At 39.4% G+C, this 16,286-nt stretch overlaps 1 protein-coding gene across 4 annotated transcripts in view; it reads left to right on the top strand.

Annotated features, from left to right (window-relative positions):
- The window catches only part of slc45a4a (solute carrier family 45 member 4a), a 75,226-nt gene that overhangs the window by 487 nt on the left and 58,453 nt on the right, over positions 1–16,286 (top strand). Inside the window, exon 1 of one of the 4 annotated variants that reach the window (XM_087986637.1) lies at positions 765–973. The exons of 2 other annotated variants lie outside the window; for them this stretch is intronic. The gene's annotated coding sequence lies outside the window, so the exon portion shown is untranslated. Of the gene's footprint in view, positions 1–764; positions 974–1,379; positions 1,504–16,286 lie in introns of those variants that run through there. One more of the 4 variants, XM_087986638.1, reaches the window with a different exon arrangement.

Raw genomic sequence — 16,286 nt, forward strand, 5'->3', positions numbered from 1 at the left:
AGGGTTGAGGACCGCAATGGGGCAGGTGGATGAACCCCGTGCAAATGTCTTTATTATTATCACTGTATTGTTTTTAAAACGAGTTGTTCAGCTACGCGTCTGGAAGTGGTTAAATGTCTTTGCCGACTGTATGGGTGATGGATTTGGAACAGGCGTTCTGTTTGTAAACTCTACAAATGTATTGCAGGCTTTTCAATGAACTCTTGCGCCTGTCACAGTTTATGTTGGGCACGACGAGTTTACAATTGAAACATGATCCCAGACACAGCACAATCATCTGGATTATTTGCTAGCCAAAGCTATAGTAAAAGGCTCCAGTTTGTTTTTGCTAATTGTTACTGTTCTCGCCCTTCCCATCTATTTGGATACCTGAGCCCAGATGATAGGTTTTGTTCGGGTTTGTTGTCATACTTTCTGACACGCTTATATGAATTTTGTGCCTTTCAACCTGTTAAAATGCGGTTTCGTAACTTGGTACCGGACCTTGTATATTTTTGTAAGAAACCCTTGCGTTAATTTCCTTGTCATGACGCTGAGTGAAACTCTTATTGCCCATCGTCAGAGTCTGGAGATTTCGTAGCTAATATGTTTTTGTCTCCTGAAATGGAAATGACAATAAGAAATGTTGGCAAGGAGTGCCTTTTGAAACTAGAAAAAGCATAATTGCACCTATTTCGTAAAATGTGAATACAGCTTAATAAAATGCGATTATTAAATAGCGTGTGTTTTTAAATGCTGCCTTAAGCGATCAGTTGAGCCTCGCCAATTCCCCGCATTATTTGTGTCACATTAGTTTAACCCAATTCCAAATCGTTCAGCCATAAAGGTCAGAATACGATTGCATAATATCACATTCACGGTCGCATGATCATTTACTATCGGTGACTAGCTTCACTGCTTTCAAGTCTTTTTGACCTAGCAACCACAACAGGCTGTGACTTCAGATTATTTTTAAATCTGGACTTTACTGAAGGTGAGATGCACAATTATGCAAGTGAAATATATAATTTTCTATTATCTTTAATTGCAGTGAGTACTATTGGGGTGATATATATTTCAGTGCTTTTAAGGACGAATAGGCAGTGTCTAATAGGTGATGTTTTTAAATAAGTTAATTTCATGTCTTTAACTTAACATTGGATTTTGCAGAACAAAAGAGAATCAATATTACTTTCTGACTAGATTGGATTGATTTAAGAAAATGTTTAGATATATTTTTAATGTGGCTGCACTTAATTAGTATGTTGTAACCAATTGCATATTTTTGGTTGCTGCCTGAATAAGGTTGGAAGCTTTTTTTAGGAATTTGCATTAGTGTTTTGGATGTGTTATACTGAACAGATATTTAGTGTTTCCTGAAATGTGGAACTGCTTTGCAGAAAGGAGCACAAGGGTTTCATTGTACCTGTTGATTCAGATGAATAGTCACTATTTCATCACAAAATTACATTCCTGAAGCTTTTGCCTACAAATGATCCAAAAACTGTGAATCACTTTCTTCTGGTAAGTATTGATATTAACAATAAATTATTTGATTTAATTAAAATTGATTTTGCTTTTTTATTCTTGCTTAAGGCAGTTCCCATACTAAATCTTTGAAGAATGCAATGTAAATAGATTCAAATGTAAATTCAATAGGAATGTATTTGTATAGCTGAACCTTTCTTGGGCAATCTTCAGTGGGGACATACATAACCGGAATTAATTGAGCAAAATTATTTTCTCAAAGGCAAATTTTAGAGCCATGTAGGACTGCATGAAAGTTTCAACCATTGAAGTATTTAGAAAAACAACTGTATTTTACTCCAAGGAGGTAATATTCAGTTTGCACCTGAAAGATGCAGATCGGCAAAGTTTTGAGTGATTCTACTGAAGAATCCTTTTCAAGAACATTAATTTTTTTTTGTTTGAGGCATGCTGTTAATGGGCGCACTGTTTTATTTCAGATTTGATAATTCAAGTGTGATGAAAAGATGAACAAGTGTATTGCTGCGGTTGGGGGGTGTAAGCCTTGGGGAGCGGCTGAATGGGCTGGGGCTATTTTCCCTGGAGTGTCAGAGGCAGACATTTAGAAATTCAAGAGTATGGATAAGGTGAATAGCCAAGCTCTCTTTCCCAAGGTAGGGGAGCCCAAAACTGGAGCACAAAGGTTTAAGTTGACAGGGAAAGATTTAAAAGGAACCGGAGGGGCAGCTTTCTCTCGCAGAATTGGTGTGTATGGAATAAGCTGCGAAAGGAAGTGCTGGATCCTGGTACAATTACAATATTTAAAAGGCATCTGGATGGGTACATGGATAGGAGGGGTTCAAAGGGCTAAGGGCCAAATGCTGGAAAATGGAACTAGATTTATGTAGAATAGGTGGTTGGTATGGACACATTGGTCCAAAGGGTCTGTTTCTGTGCTGTACAACTGAAATTTCCTAATCTTCAGTTTTTCTTAGCATTTCTAATATTGGCTTAGCTTATTTGGTTATCTTGCCTCCAAATCAAGCTTGTTTGTTCATTTCCCATCCCAGAATTTGAGCGTGCAATCTACACTAGCATTTTAGTGCAGTATTGTCTTGTACTGCATTTCGTGTTCTCACCCACTGTAGAGTCCTCACATTTAATATACGGCTCAGTTAGTTTTGTACATTGGGGAACTGGGGAGACCAAATGCAGAATGTGGCATTTGGAAAGCTATCATTCTACAAGCATGACCTTGAGCTTGTTCTTTTTTTCTCATTGTTTTCCAGATTGCTTGGCACAATACAGATTGAGTATTATTGTTTTTAAAATGATGAAAATATAAGATATTGGGGATGGGAAGTCGAAGGACTAAGAATATGGAGCCATAGATCTAAGATTAAATGCAAGTGTCTTTTAACAGCCAGCAAGATTAGTGTTTCTAAACTTTTGGCTGAATTCATTTCAGGTGTGATGTGAAAGTTGCACTTTTAACCATTCAATAAAAAAAATTGAATGGTGTGGATTGAATGGCAGTGGGGTAAGCAAATGTAAATTAACTACTGACATTTCTGAATACTTGGAAGTGCATGGTAAAATAGAATGAAGTCAGCATGGGTTTCATCAAGGACAGGTCATGCCTGATAAATCTGTTAAATGTCTTTTGAGGTAGTAACAAGCAGATTAGACCAAGGAGAGCCAATGGGTGCTGATTACCTGGACTTCCAAAAGGCCTTTGATAAGGTGCTGCACAGGAGACTGCTGAGTAAGACAAGGACCCATCGTGTTAGAGGCAAGGTACTAGAATGGATATAAGTTTGTCTGGCAGAAAGCAGGGAGTGGGGATAAGAGTCCCCTTCAGAATGGCAGTCAGTGTTGGGACCACAACTTTTCACTCAACATTCATGATCTTGATAAAGGAACTTAGTGCATTCTGGATAAATTTGCAGATGATACAAAAATAGGTAGAGAGCCAGGTAATATTGAGGAGATGGGACAGCTACAGAATTATTCACAGGTTAGGAGAGGGCAAAGAAGTGGCAGATGGAATACAATGTGGGGAAGTGTGAAGTCATGCATTTTGGTAAGGAGAATAGAAACATGGGCTATTTTCTAAATGGGGAGGAAATTCAGAAATCTGAAGTGCAAAGGGCCTTGGTAATTCTATTCCAGGATTCTCTTAAGCTAAACTTGCAGGTTGAGTCGCTAGTTAGGTGGATAAATAGACTTGGTCATAGAATCCCTACAGTGTGAAAACAGGCTATTTGGCCTGACAAGTCCACACTGACTCTCTGAAGAGTATCCAACCTAGACCCATTCTGCTAACCTATTTCTTTTATTTCCCTTGACTAATGCACCTAAACATCAGGGGCAATTTAGCTTGGCCAATTCACCTAGCCTGTACATCTTTGGACTTTGGGACAAACCCTGTGCAGAAACTGAGAATGTGCAGACTTCAAACAGTTGCCAGAGGCTGGAATCAAACCTCAGTCCCTGGCACTGAGGCAGCAGTACTATCCACTGAGGCACTGTGCTGCATTTATTGTTGGCATTTATTTTGAGAAGTAGGAATGTACTTTTGAGCTTTATAAAGCTCCGGTCAGGCCACATTTAGAGTATTGTGAGCAATTTTCGGCCCCATGCCTCAGGAAGAATGTACTGGCTCTGGAGCGGCTCCAGAGGAGGTTCATGAGAATGATCCCAGGAATGAAGGGCTTAACATATGAGGAATGTAAGGCAACTCCGGGTCCACACTTGGCGTTTAGAAGGATGAGGGGGTCCTAATTGAAACTTACAGGATACTGGACAGAGTGGACGTTAGGAAGATGTTTCCATTGATGGGAGTGACTAGGACTCGAGGGCACAGCCTTAGTAAAGAGAAGGCTTTTTTAAGAACAGTGATCAGGAGAAATGTCTTCTGTCAGAGTGGTGAATCTATGGAATTCATTGTCACAGAAGGCTGTGGCAGCCAGGTCATTGAGTATTTTTAAGATTGAGATATAGGTTTTTCATTTGAGGATAAAGGGTTACAGGGAGAAAGCAGGAGCATGGGCTGGTTTTGAGGGTCAGTTACCAACTGTCTCTCTTTCGTGGTTATGTCCATGTTTGGTTCCCTTGGGGAGGAAGCACTTGATGTCTGTCAGTAGGTTTAAGACCTACTGTAGTTGGCAGCTTACACTGCCTTTGAGCATTTTAAAGTTCTTGTATTGAGAAGGGCCATGACTAGATTAAGTAAAAAAAAAAATTGGCAAATGGTCATGTAAGTCAGCACATTTCAATGCAAATGCTAAGTGCTGGCAAATGGGACTAGATTAGGATATCTGGTCAGTGTGGACGAGTTGGACTGACGGGTCTGTTTCTATGCTGTACATCTGACTCTAAGTATACTTAATAAAGCATTGAGTTCACTCAGATATACTTGGAGTTAACTGAAATTTTAAACTTAAATAAAATATTTAAGGGAAATTATAAAATTGGGTAAAGTAGGAAAATTAATACAGGCTATTTCATGCTGCTTTAAATTCAGCAGGAACACAATGTTGCTACCTAAAATAATTGTCACCTAACTGGATGTTGTCATCAAGTCACAGAAGTACTGCCTATCAGTGTGTCAGTATAATACTTGACATGTAGGCCATATATCCAAAAGATTAATGGGTCATATTAAAAAGCATATTGCTTTACCTGCTTTCAACAAGCTTGGTGCTGACGTTCCTAATCGGCTCAAGCTTGCAAAATTCACAAGTGTCCAATCTTAGATTTGATTCCACGATTGGACAATATTTGCCATTAATTCTGAGCATAAAGGATTGACATCTAATTAGGATTGTCAGTTAGGATTAGTGGGGCACACTGAACATGTGTATATGCACTCTGCCTGTTCCAACTCAATAGTTTGCAGCATCCTGTTAGTGATGAACACTGCTCATCTGGCTACTGCATATTAAGTGTGAAACAGCTAGCTTCACCTGTTGCTCAAACACTTGAGGTAATGAAGTAATTTCATTTTTCAGGACCAAATGCACAGGATGACCATTATCATGCAGCATGGCTTTGTGCTGCAGTGAATGTACAGCAGTGCCTTTACCAATTGTCAACTTGCCAACCAATAAACAGTGATTTCCAGTATATTGGTATTTGCCAATTCTCCTGATGAGCATTTGACAAAATGTGACTTTCAGCAATATTTAAATTGCAAAGTAATTTTGGAAATAAGAATATAAAGAGGAAATTGAAAAGCAAGAATGTTAATTGCCTTAGCAGTGAAAAGGGATTTTTGTGCACAGATATGCAGTTGAAAGTACAATCTTTGATCACATATGTCATCTTAGTCATTTTTGTAAAACACTTTTAGCCTCTTTTGTCTTTTACATAATATGCAGAATACATCTAGTTCAACAAAGCCTCTTTATAAGTTTGAACACTTCTACTTTTCAGGTCTGTCTCTTTCTAGAAATGAGCCTGGTGCTTTTTGTATTGCAGATGTAAGCCGATGCTGCTTTGATTATTGAATCTATATATTTTTAACATATATATCTTGTCCTGCAAGGTATTTGTTTCATTTTTTATATTCTGCAAAAACTAATTAATTCAGCTTCTGATGTTGAAAATCATTTGCCAATTGCACATTGCTTCTGCTATTTTAACATCGTTTGTTAACTTATTCAGTATTAATTATATTGTCTCTCTCTGCCCCCTCAGGAAATTTGGTGTCCATAAATTTTGAAATTGCCGAGTCCAAGTTCTGTTTCAGTGATGAATAGCAATTGCTGACTAAATTGCTGATCTTTTCAAATGTGTACAGATCAGTCATATGAATGTTAAATTTTAAAATCTTCATTATGGCTATGATCTTCTGATTTTTACCTTACTCATTCTGAACGGGAAATGTGATCATCATCCTCTTTGTTCAACCTTTGTGCCTCAATCTTTCTCATTCAATCTGCCTCAGACTGTTTGCCTTAAATCTTTAGGTTTCTAAACAGGTGTATAATTGCCTGATTCATGTCTACTTTTGTATTTTTTTCAAACTCTTCCTCATGTGTTCTGCATAATTGCCTTCAGCATTCACAATTGAAATTTTGAACATCAGACACTCAGATGGCACTCAAGTTGCATTGTATCCATGATTCTCACTAGCAATTTCAAACATTTCTCAATATAGAGTATGTACCATACTTTAATGTTGTGTGAATTTTAAAAATTTGAGATGAGGGTCATTGGTAAGGTTGGCAATTATTGCCCAAAAGGCAGCTCAGTAGACCTTATTGTTGTGGGGCTGGAACTTATTGCAAATCAGATCAGCTAAGGATTTCCTTCCCTAAAGGGCATTAGTAATCTAGATGGTTTTTTTTAAAAAACAATTGACAGTGGCTATATGGTTACCATTAGGTGAACTTTAAATTCCAATTTGTAATGAATTCAAATTTGTCATATTGAAATGTGATCCCATTCCCTCGGCAGTAACCTGGATGTTATGGATTAATACTCAAGCACTTGGTGTTCAACCTTAATTAACATGGTCAACTAAAATATTCGTCTTGGGTTACCTAGGTAGAAACAAAGAAATAGGAATAGTGCAATAAGCCCTTTTAACTTGCTCTGCCATTCACTCTGATCATCCAACCTTGTTTGCTTCTTATGATCTTTGATTCCCTGGCTGTACAGGACATTGGTTAGGCCACTGTTGGAATATTGCGTGCAATTCTGGTCTCCTTCCTATTGGAAAGATGTTGTGAAACTTGAAAGGGTTCAGAAAAGATTTAGAAGAATGTTGCCAGGGTGGAGGATTTGAGCTACAGGGAGAGGCTGAACAGGCTGGGACTGTTTTTCCTGGAGTGTTGGAGGCTGCGGGGTGACCATATAGAGGTTTACAAAATTGAGGGGCATGGATAGGATAAATAGGCAAAGTTTTTTCCCCTGGGGTCGGGGAGTCCAGAACTCGAGGGCATATGTTTAGGGTGAGAGGGGAAAGATATAAAAGGGACCTAAGGGGCAACTTTTTCATGCAGTAGGTGGTACATGTATAGAATGAGTTGCCAGAGGATGTGGTGGAGGCTGGTACAATTGCAACATTTGAGGCATTTGGATGTGTATATGAATAGGAACGGTTTGGAGGGATATGGGGCGGATGCTGGCAGGTAGAACTAGATTGGGTTGGGATATTTGGTCGGTATGGACAGGTTGGACCGAAGGGTCTGTTTCCATGCTGTACATCTCTGACTATGACTCTGTCTAACTCATTCTTCAAAGTATTCACTGTTTTGACTTCAGTTGTTTTGTGTGGCAGAGAATTCAATCCTCTCAGTTGTAAATAGTCTACGCTTTTCTTTATACTGTGATCCCTTGTTCAGGACTTCCTTACCATTTGAGAACATCCTTCCTGTGTTTTACAAGTTTGAGATTTTTCCTCCTCCTTCCCCCCACTCAGACTCAAGTGAATATAGTCCGAACAGAAATAGTCTCGTGACAGTCCTGTCATCCCAGCAATCAGTTTTGTAAACTTCACTTGTGCTCCATAGATCAACCGCCCTCCTTCAGGTAAAGTGCCAAACTTACACACTACTCCAAGTATGTTCTCACCAAGGCCTGTACAAGGAAAGATTTCAATCCGAGACTGGTACAGTTGAGAACAAAGGGGAGTCAAACAGGCAGGGACAAAGTAGAGAACAAGGTAGGACTGAGAAATTAAATTGCATTTATTTCAATGCAAGAGGCCTAACAGGGAAGGCAGATGAACTCTGGGCATGGTTGGGAACATGGGACTGGGGTATCATAGCAATTACATAAACCTGGCTCAGGGATGGACAGGACTGGCAGCTTTGTTCCAGGATACAAATGCTACAGGAAGGATAGAAAGGGAGGCGAGAGAGGAGGGGAAGTGACCTTTTTGATAAGGGATAGCATTATAGCTGTACTGAGGAAGGATATTCCCAGAAATACATTCAGGGAAGTTATTTGGGTGGAACTGAGAAATAAGAAAGGGATGATCACCTTATTGGGATTGTATTATAGACCCCCTAATAGTCAGAGGGAAATTGAGGAACAAACTTGTAGGGAGATCTCCGCTATCTGTAAGAATAATATGGTGGTTATGGTGGGGAATTTAACTTTCCAAACATAAACTGGGGCTGCCATAGTGTTAAGGTTTAGATGGCGAGGAATTTGAGTGTACAAGCAAATTTTGTGATTCGTATGTGGATGTACCTACTAGAGAAGGTGCAAAACCTGACCTCCTCTTGGAAAATAAGGCAGGGCAGGTAGCTGAGATTAGTGGGGGAGCACTTTGGGGCCAGCGATCATAATTCCATTATTTTTAAAATAGTGATGGAAAAGGATGGACCAGATCTAACAGTTGAAGTTCTAAATTGGAGGAAGGTCACTTTTGATGGTATTAGGCAAAAACTTTCAAAAGCTGATAGGGGGCAATGTTTGCAGGTCAAGGGTTAGTTGGAAAATGGAAAGCCTTCAGAAATGAGATAATGAGTGACCAGAGAAAGTATATTCCTGTTAAGGTGAAAGGAAAAGCTGGTAGGTATAAGGAATGCTGGATGACTAACGAAATTGAGGGTTTGGTTAAGAAGGAAGCAGATGTCAGGTATAGATAGGATAAATCGAGTGACTCCTTTAGAGTATAAAGGCAGTAGGAGTATACTTGAGAGAAATCAGGATAATTTTGGCAAATAGTTGAGGAGAATCCAAAGCATTTTTACAAATACATTAATCACAAAAGGGTAACTAAGGAGAGAATAGGGCCACTCAAAAATCAAGGTGGTCTTTGTGTGGAGCGGCAGGAGATGGGGGACATACTAAACGAGTCCTTTGCATCAGTATTTACTGAGGAAAAGGACATGGAGGATATAGAATGTAGGGAAATAGATGGTGACATCTTGCAAAATGTCCATATTACAGAGGAGGAAGTGCTGGATGTCTTGAAACACGTAAAAGTGGATAAATCCCCAGGACCTGATCAGGTGGACCCTCGAATTCAGTGGGAGTGCTTGCTGGGTCACTTGCTGAGATATTTGTATCATCGATAGTCACAGGTGAGGTGCTGGGATATTGGAAGTTGGCTAACGTGGTGCCACTGTTTAAGAAAAGTGGTAGGGACAAGCCAGGGAACTATAGACCAGCGAGTCTGTGGTGGGCAAGATGTTGGAGGGAATCTTGAGAGACTGGATGCACATGTATTTGGAAAGGCAAGGACTGATTAGGGATAGTCAACATGGCTTTGTGCGTGGGAAATCATGTCTCTCAAACTTGATTGAGTTTTTTGAATAAGTAAGAGGATTGACGAGGGCAGAAAGTGGACATGATCTATATGCATAAGGCGTTCGACAAGGTTCCCAATGGGAGACTGGTGAGCAAGGTTAGATCTCACGGAATACAGGGAGAATTAGCTATTTGGATATAGAACTGGCTCAAAGGTAGAAGAGAGGGTGGTGGAGTGTTGTTTTCAGACTAGAGGCCTGTGACCCGTGGAGTGCCGCGAGGATTGGTGCTGGATCCACTATTTTTTATCATTTTATATAAATGATTTGAATGTGAGCATAAGAGGTATAGTTAAGAGTTCGCAGATGACACAACCTTCTTTGCTGTCCACTGCACCAACTTGTCTCAGATTACAACGGGATCTTGATCAGATGGACCAATGGGCTGAGAAGTGGCAGATGGAGTTTTATTTTGATCAAATGAGGTGCTGCATTTTGGGAAAGCAAATCTTAGCAGGACTTGTACACCTTAATGGTAAGGGAGTGTTTTTGAACAAACCTTGGAGCGCAGGTTCATTCTCCTTGAAAGTGAAGTCACAGATAGGTAGGATAGTGAAGAAGGCATTTGGTATGCTTTCCTTTATTGGTAAGAGTATTGAGTACAGGAGTTGGGAGGTCATGTGGTTGTACAGGACATTGGTTAGGCCACTGTTGGAATATTGCGTGCAATTCTGGTCTCCTTCCTATCGGAAAGATGTTGTGAAACTTGAAAGGGTTCAGAAAACATTTACAAGGATGTTGCCAGGGTTGGAGGGTCTGAGCTATAGGGAGAGGTTGAATAGGCTGGGGCTGTTTTACCTGGAGCGTCTGAGGCTGAGGGGTGACCTTCGAGATTTATAAAATCATGAGGGACATGCACAGGATAAATGGACAAAGTCTTTTCCCTGGAGTGGAGGGAGTCCAGAACTAGAGGGTGTAGGTTTAGGGTGAGATGGCAAAGATGAGACCTACAGGGCAACCTTTTCATAGAGGGTGGTGCGTGTATGGAATGAGCTGCCAGAGGAAGTGGTGGAGGCTAGTACAATTGCAACATTTAAGAGGCACCTAGATGGGTATATGAATAGGAAGGGGTTGGAGGGTCTTGGGCCAGGTGCTGGCAGGTGGGACTAGATTGGGTTGGGATATCTGGTCGGCATGGATGAGTTGGACCAAAGCGTCTGTTTCCGTGCTGTACATCTGACTCTTAATTGCAGTGAGACATCTATGCTCCTGCACTCAATCCTCTGTGGGGCCAGCATGCCATTTGCCTTTTCACTGCATGCTTGCTTTCAGCAACTGGTGTACAAGACATCAGGTCTACTCACCCCTCCCTTAATCTACCTCCTTTTTGCTACCAAAGAGGATAACCTTTTATTTATCCACAATATACTGCATCGGCCATGCATTTGTTCAGTCATTCAAATTTTCCAACTCAAACTGGAACATCTCTTTATTCTCCTCCGCTCATTGTTCCATCAACCTTTAAGTCAACTGCAAATTGAGATGTTTATATTTCTTCCATCAAATCGGGCGGCACGGTGGCACAGTGGTTAGCACTGCTGTCTCACAGCGCTAGAGACCCGGGTTCAATTCCCGTGGAGTTTGCATGTTCTCCCCGTGTCTGCGTGGGTTTCCTCCGGGTGCTCCGGTTTCCTCCCACAGTCCAAAGATGTGCAGGTCAGGTGAATTGGCCATGCTAAATTGCCTGTAATGTTAGGTAAGGGGTAAATGTAGGGGTATGGGTGGGTTGCGCTTCGGCGGGGCGGTGTGGTCTTGTTGGGCCGAAGGGTCTGTTTCCACACTAAGTAATCTAATCTAAAAAAAAAAATCATTGACATATATTGTCAATCACTCTGGTCTAAGCACTGGTCCTTGTGGTACCCCACTATATCAGCAATTAGTTCAAATAATTTAAAAGCTTCATGCCAGCCTTAGGTTTTTTGATTAGAAAAAAGGATGAATGCATTAGGTTCTTTGAAGTTCGGAGAGCTACTGCTTTTGAATAAGATTCTCAATGTGACAGGTCAGAATAAGAAAATGCATGTCTTTGGTGTTTGTGGATGACTATTGACTGGCACTTGATCTGTCACACTGTTTATCAATCCAATGTACGAGTATTAAATCACTGCCACTTTGTTCCAAATCATAATTACTTTCTTGAACTACAGGAGGAAAATGTCTATTACCATAAGCAAAACAATTTTGAAAGATCAATTTTGTAGGTCAGCAGCGATTACAAGGCAGTAAAATTATCAATCTTCTGTATTTCAACAGAAGTAATGATATACCAAAAGTGATGTGAAACTGAATCATTGCTTTGAATAATCAGTGTAATCTGACATGAATACATAATTATTAATTACTTTGTTGCTACTCAGAAGTTTCAGTCTTTAACAGTGGAAAAAGAAAGGAGGCTGGGAAATGTTGATGTCTTAAAGTCTGCGCATTACAGAAGAGTTGCAGGAGGCCTTAAAACAAAGGTGAATGTATCTCCAGAACCTGATCAGGATGATGTGGGAATTTAGGGAAGAAATTCTGGGGCCCTTGGCAGAGATATTTGTATCATCTACAGTCATGGGTGAGGTGCTGGAGGGTGGCTAATGTTATACCTTTATTTAATGCTGATTTCTAATAGTGATTTTCTTCAGATCCCCTCTCTAACTAGACACTTCCCAAATATGTTTGGGACATTATCTTGTCATCTTCTGCGAAGACTGAACCAAAATCTACATTTAATTGGTCTGCCATCTCTTTGTTTCTCCATTATAGCTTGCCCTTTTCTATTGCAACGGATATAAATTTGTCATGTCGTATCCATAGGAACCTTTGCAATCAGTTTATGTATTACCTGCAAGCTTATTGTGTTTTCCCACCTTAATTCATCCATTTTCATACTTTGAAATCTAAACTTCTTCCAGTCCTCTGGTCTGCTGCTTTATTTGGCCAATTAATGTTCCACTTCTGTGGATCTAATACTATCCCTAATTTCCCTTGTTAGCCATAGTTGGGCCACCGTTCCCATTTTATTTTTGTACCATACAGAAATGAACTATCATTACAGTTCTTCCATGTTTGTCACTGTCGTCCCTTAAATAACATTCACCAAATTATTATAGCAAGCTCTTGCCTCATACCTTTGTACTGTTTAGTTTGAGACCCTAGTCAAATGATCGACCACATCACTGTTTTAATGAATTCATCAATTATATTATGGTCACCCATCCCCAAGGAGCCTTGCAACAATGGATTAACAATTATTCTATTCTTATTACATACTGCCCAATCTAGATGGCCTATTCCGTAGCTGATTCCTCAATGTGTTGATCCAGAAAAACCATCCTATAAACACTTGTGGAATTTGTGCTTTACGGCATCGTTATTGATTTAATTTACCCAACCTAAATGCAAATTGAAGTCATCCATAATTATCGTTGAACATTTGCTTGCATCTCTGATTTCCTCATTAATGCCTTCTGCAATGTTATCTCTATAATTTGGTTTATATACAAACTCTATTATCCTTTTCTGTCCCTTGGTGTTTGAGCTCCATCAGAACAAATTTCACTTTAATGGAGCCAATATCCCTACTGTTGTGTTAATGTGTTCTTTACCCAGTAATGCAACCCACCTTTGCTTTGTTTGTTTTTCCTGAAAAACTGACTATCTGGATGTAATTTGCTTGTTGAGCTGGAAGGTTCTGAATATGCTTGAATATTCAATTCCTATCCGTCGTCACTCTGTAGCCATGTCTCCATTATCCCACTACAGCAATTCAGTTTATATCCCTTTGTGATACTAATTCATCCAATTTATGTGAATGCTCTGCTCATTAGTACACAAGGCTTGTCTGTTTGATATTCTTTATTTTGTACTGTTGTCCTATTTGATTCATGTCCTTGAATTCTCTCACTATTCATTTCCCTTTTTGTTTTTATCCTTGTTTCCCTCTTTCCTGTCTTCCATACAGATTTCCGTTTAGTTTAAACCCTCCCAACGATATTCGAAAATACATTCATTCCAGTCCTGCTCAGGTGCGACTAGTTCCACCTTTTCCAGAGCCAATCCCTATATCACGGGAGTTTGAAATTTCCCCCAGCACCCTCCCTTCAGCTACATAGTCATCTGATATATCCTGCTAATTCTACTCTGCCTAGCAAAGGACACTTGTATCAATCCTGAGATCACTACCTTTTAGGAGGTCCTAATTTTTAACTTGCTTACTAACTCCCTGTATTCTGCTTGAGGGCCAAGTTATGATTTGGTTTTAACAAATTGCTGATTTAAGATTCTGATTCTAGATAGACTGTTCTTGCTTCATTGGTCAACCATCCATCAAACAAACCACTGGCTTAAAGGTTCACAAATTAAGGGTGGCATGTGGTCCACGATCAAAGTTCAGACACCCACAGAGGTTCTTCAGAAGATGGATTAGTATTGCTCAAGATTTCCATGTTTGTGCTAGAAAAATGAGCTGTTATAGAAATCTTGTGTACAGAAATCCCAAATATTTGGAATAATATTTTCTTGTTGCCTACAAACTATATTACCAGTTGTGAAATTGTGTACCATGACTGTTAAAAGGAAAAAAAAGTTCTTGTAGCATTAGGACTCAAGATCATTAGATAATGGGAAGTTTAGCTTATTTTGTTATCCTGGAGCAATTCATTTTTTTAATTCTAGTTTAAAAAATGGATACTTGTCTTTTCTGTGCTTGGAACTGTATAAAGAATACCATTGGGATGACCTGTATACAGTATATGCCTTTAATGTTTATATATTGGTGAAATAGCTTTTGATAATTACAGGAAATATTTACTACAAGTAAATGGACCAAGTAATTTTTATCTTTCACTTTGAATAAATGAAGATGGAATTTCTAAAATTTAATGTCGGCTTTGATATTTAAGCTTGTTTTAATCTGTTCAGCTAATGGACAACAGCTGTGGTATTTGCTTTTTCATTAATTCTGTGGTGTTGCTGGCAGTTTTGCGCATAGGCAGGTGAAACTAGTTTAGTTTGGGGTTATGGTCAGCATGGACTGGTTGGACTGAACAGTCTGTTTCCATGTGGTATGACATTTACTCTCTGTAGTACCAGTGCACTGATTTCTGTCTCTATGGCTTCTGTTTCTCTCAACCTAAAAATGTCCTAAAAAAGCTGGTCAGCCGAGACAATGTTCCCACGTAATGGGGCAGAGAGGAGCTGTGGTTCAGTTTCCTGTTGGTAAACTATTACAGAAATGAAAAGGTAACATTTTTTGTAAATGGCTAACTAAGTAGTGAAATCAATCTTGATTTTATTTTTCACCAGTTTTGAAAGTCAGTTTATGTACACTTGCAATACAGAATTATGAACCCTGAGATAAATGAATGGATAGATCAGTTTTATCCTTATGGCCACATGAGCAATAACTTGCAGCAACTTGTTGTTGTGTTGCGTTTGACAGCCATGTGCCCTAAATATCAACTATTAGCCTTTAGTTGTCATTCCTACAAGAATTAAATATAGTTGAAATCAAAAGTGCTCTATTGAATATCTTGTATTTTATACAAATTTGGAGCAAGATCTTTATTTCTCCTAAGCCAAGATACATGCTGAATGTGAAATTTTTAATCCTTTGGCATGCAGTTGCTTAATGTTCATGTTTTTGAATTCTTTTCCAGCATCTTTTTCAAGCAGGTTGGCATAATTTGCTGTTTTTAAACAGAAGAAAATCTCTCTTCTCAGGTACTTTTTCTCATTGCCTTTTAAATCAAAAGGGTTGGGGAGAAAGTGAGGACTGCAGATGCTGGAGATCAGAACTGAAAATGTGTTGCTGGAAAAGCACAGCAGGTCAGGCAGCGTCCAAGAAACAGGAGAATCGACGTTTCGGGCATAAGCCCTTCAGGAATGGGGCTTATGCCCGAAATGTCGATTCTCCTGTTCCTTGGATGCTGCCTGACCTGTGCTTTTCCAGCAACACCCTTTCAAATCAAAAGGGTTAACAACCCTTTTGCCATTGGAATGCCTGATCTCTATATTTGTCCATGACTCCATGCAACTGGACTGACAGTACTTCTGGCCAGGTCCCACAGTGCTTTATAAAGAACCACTATGACTTTGCACACATCAACTAAATTATTCCTGTATTCACTTTACATCAAAAAACTTTAAAAGTATTGGTAACGAAAGTTTTTTAAAAATGTACTGGAGGTACTCAGCAAATATGGCAGCATGTGAAGAGAGAAACAATCAACACTTTGAATCCAATATGACTCCTCTTTAGAACTAGAGGATTAAAAATTGATGTTTTTGGCACTGTTGACAAAAGGTGTGTAAGAGAAGGAAGTAGGTGTAGTCAGGTTGAGTATGCAAAACCTGGCAGGTTGAATATAATGTGGGGAAATGAAAGGCTATGCACTTTGGCTAGAAGAGTAGTGGAGATGAATGTTATTTAAATAAAGCTACAGAACCAGGATTTGGGTGTCCTCATCCATGAATCTGTCAAAGGCAGCATCCAAGTTTAGCAAATAATAGAGAAGATAAGTGGAATGTTGACCATTTATTTTAGAGAATGGAGTATAAAAGTTAGAGGTTTTGTTAAAACTGTAC

The sequence above is a fragment of the Chiloscyllium plagiosum genome, unplaced genomic scaffold (assembly GCF_037043375.1).
Source record: "Chiloscyllium plagiosum isolate Xiang-an unplaced genomic scaffold, Cpla_swu_hap1 HiC_scaffold_4, whole genome shotgun sequence".
Taxonomy (NCBI): Eukaryota; Metazoa; Chordata; class Chondrichthyes; order Orectolobiformes; family Hemiscylliidae; genus Chiloscyllium; species Chiloscyllium plagiosum.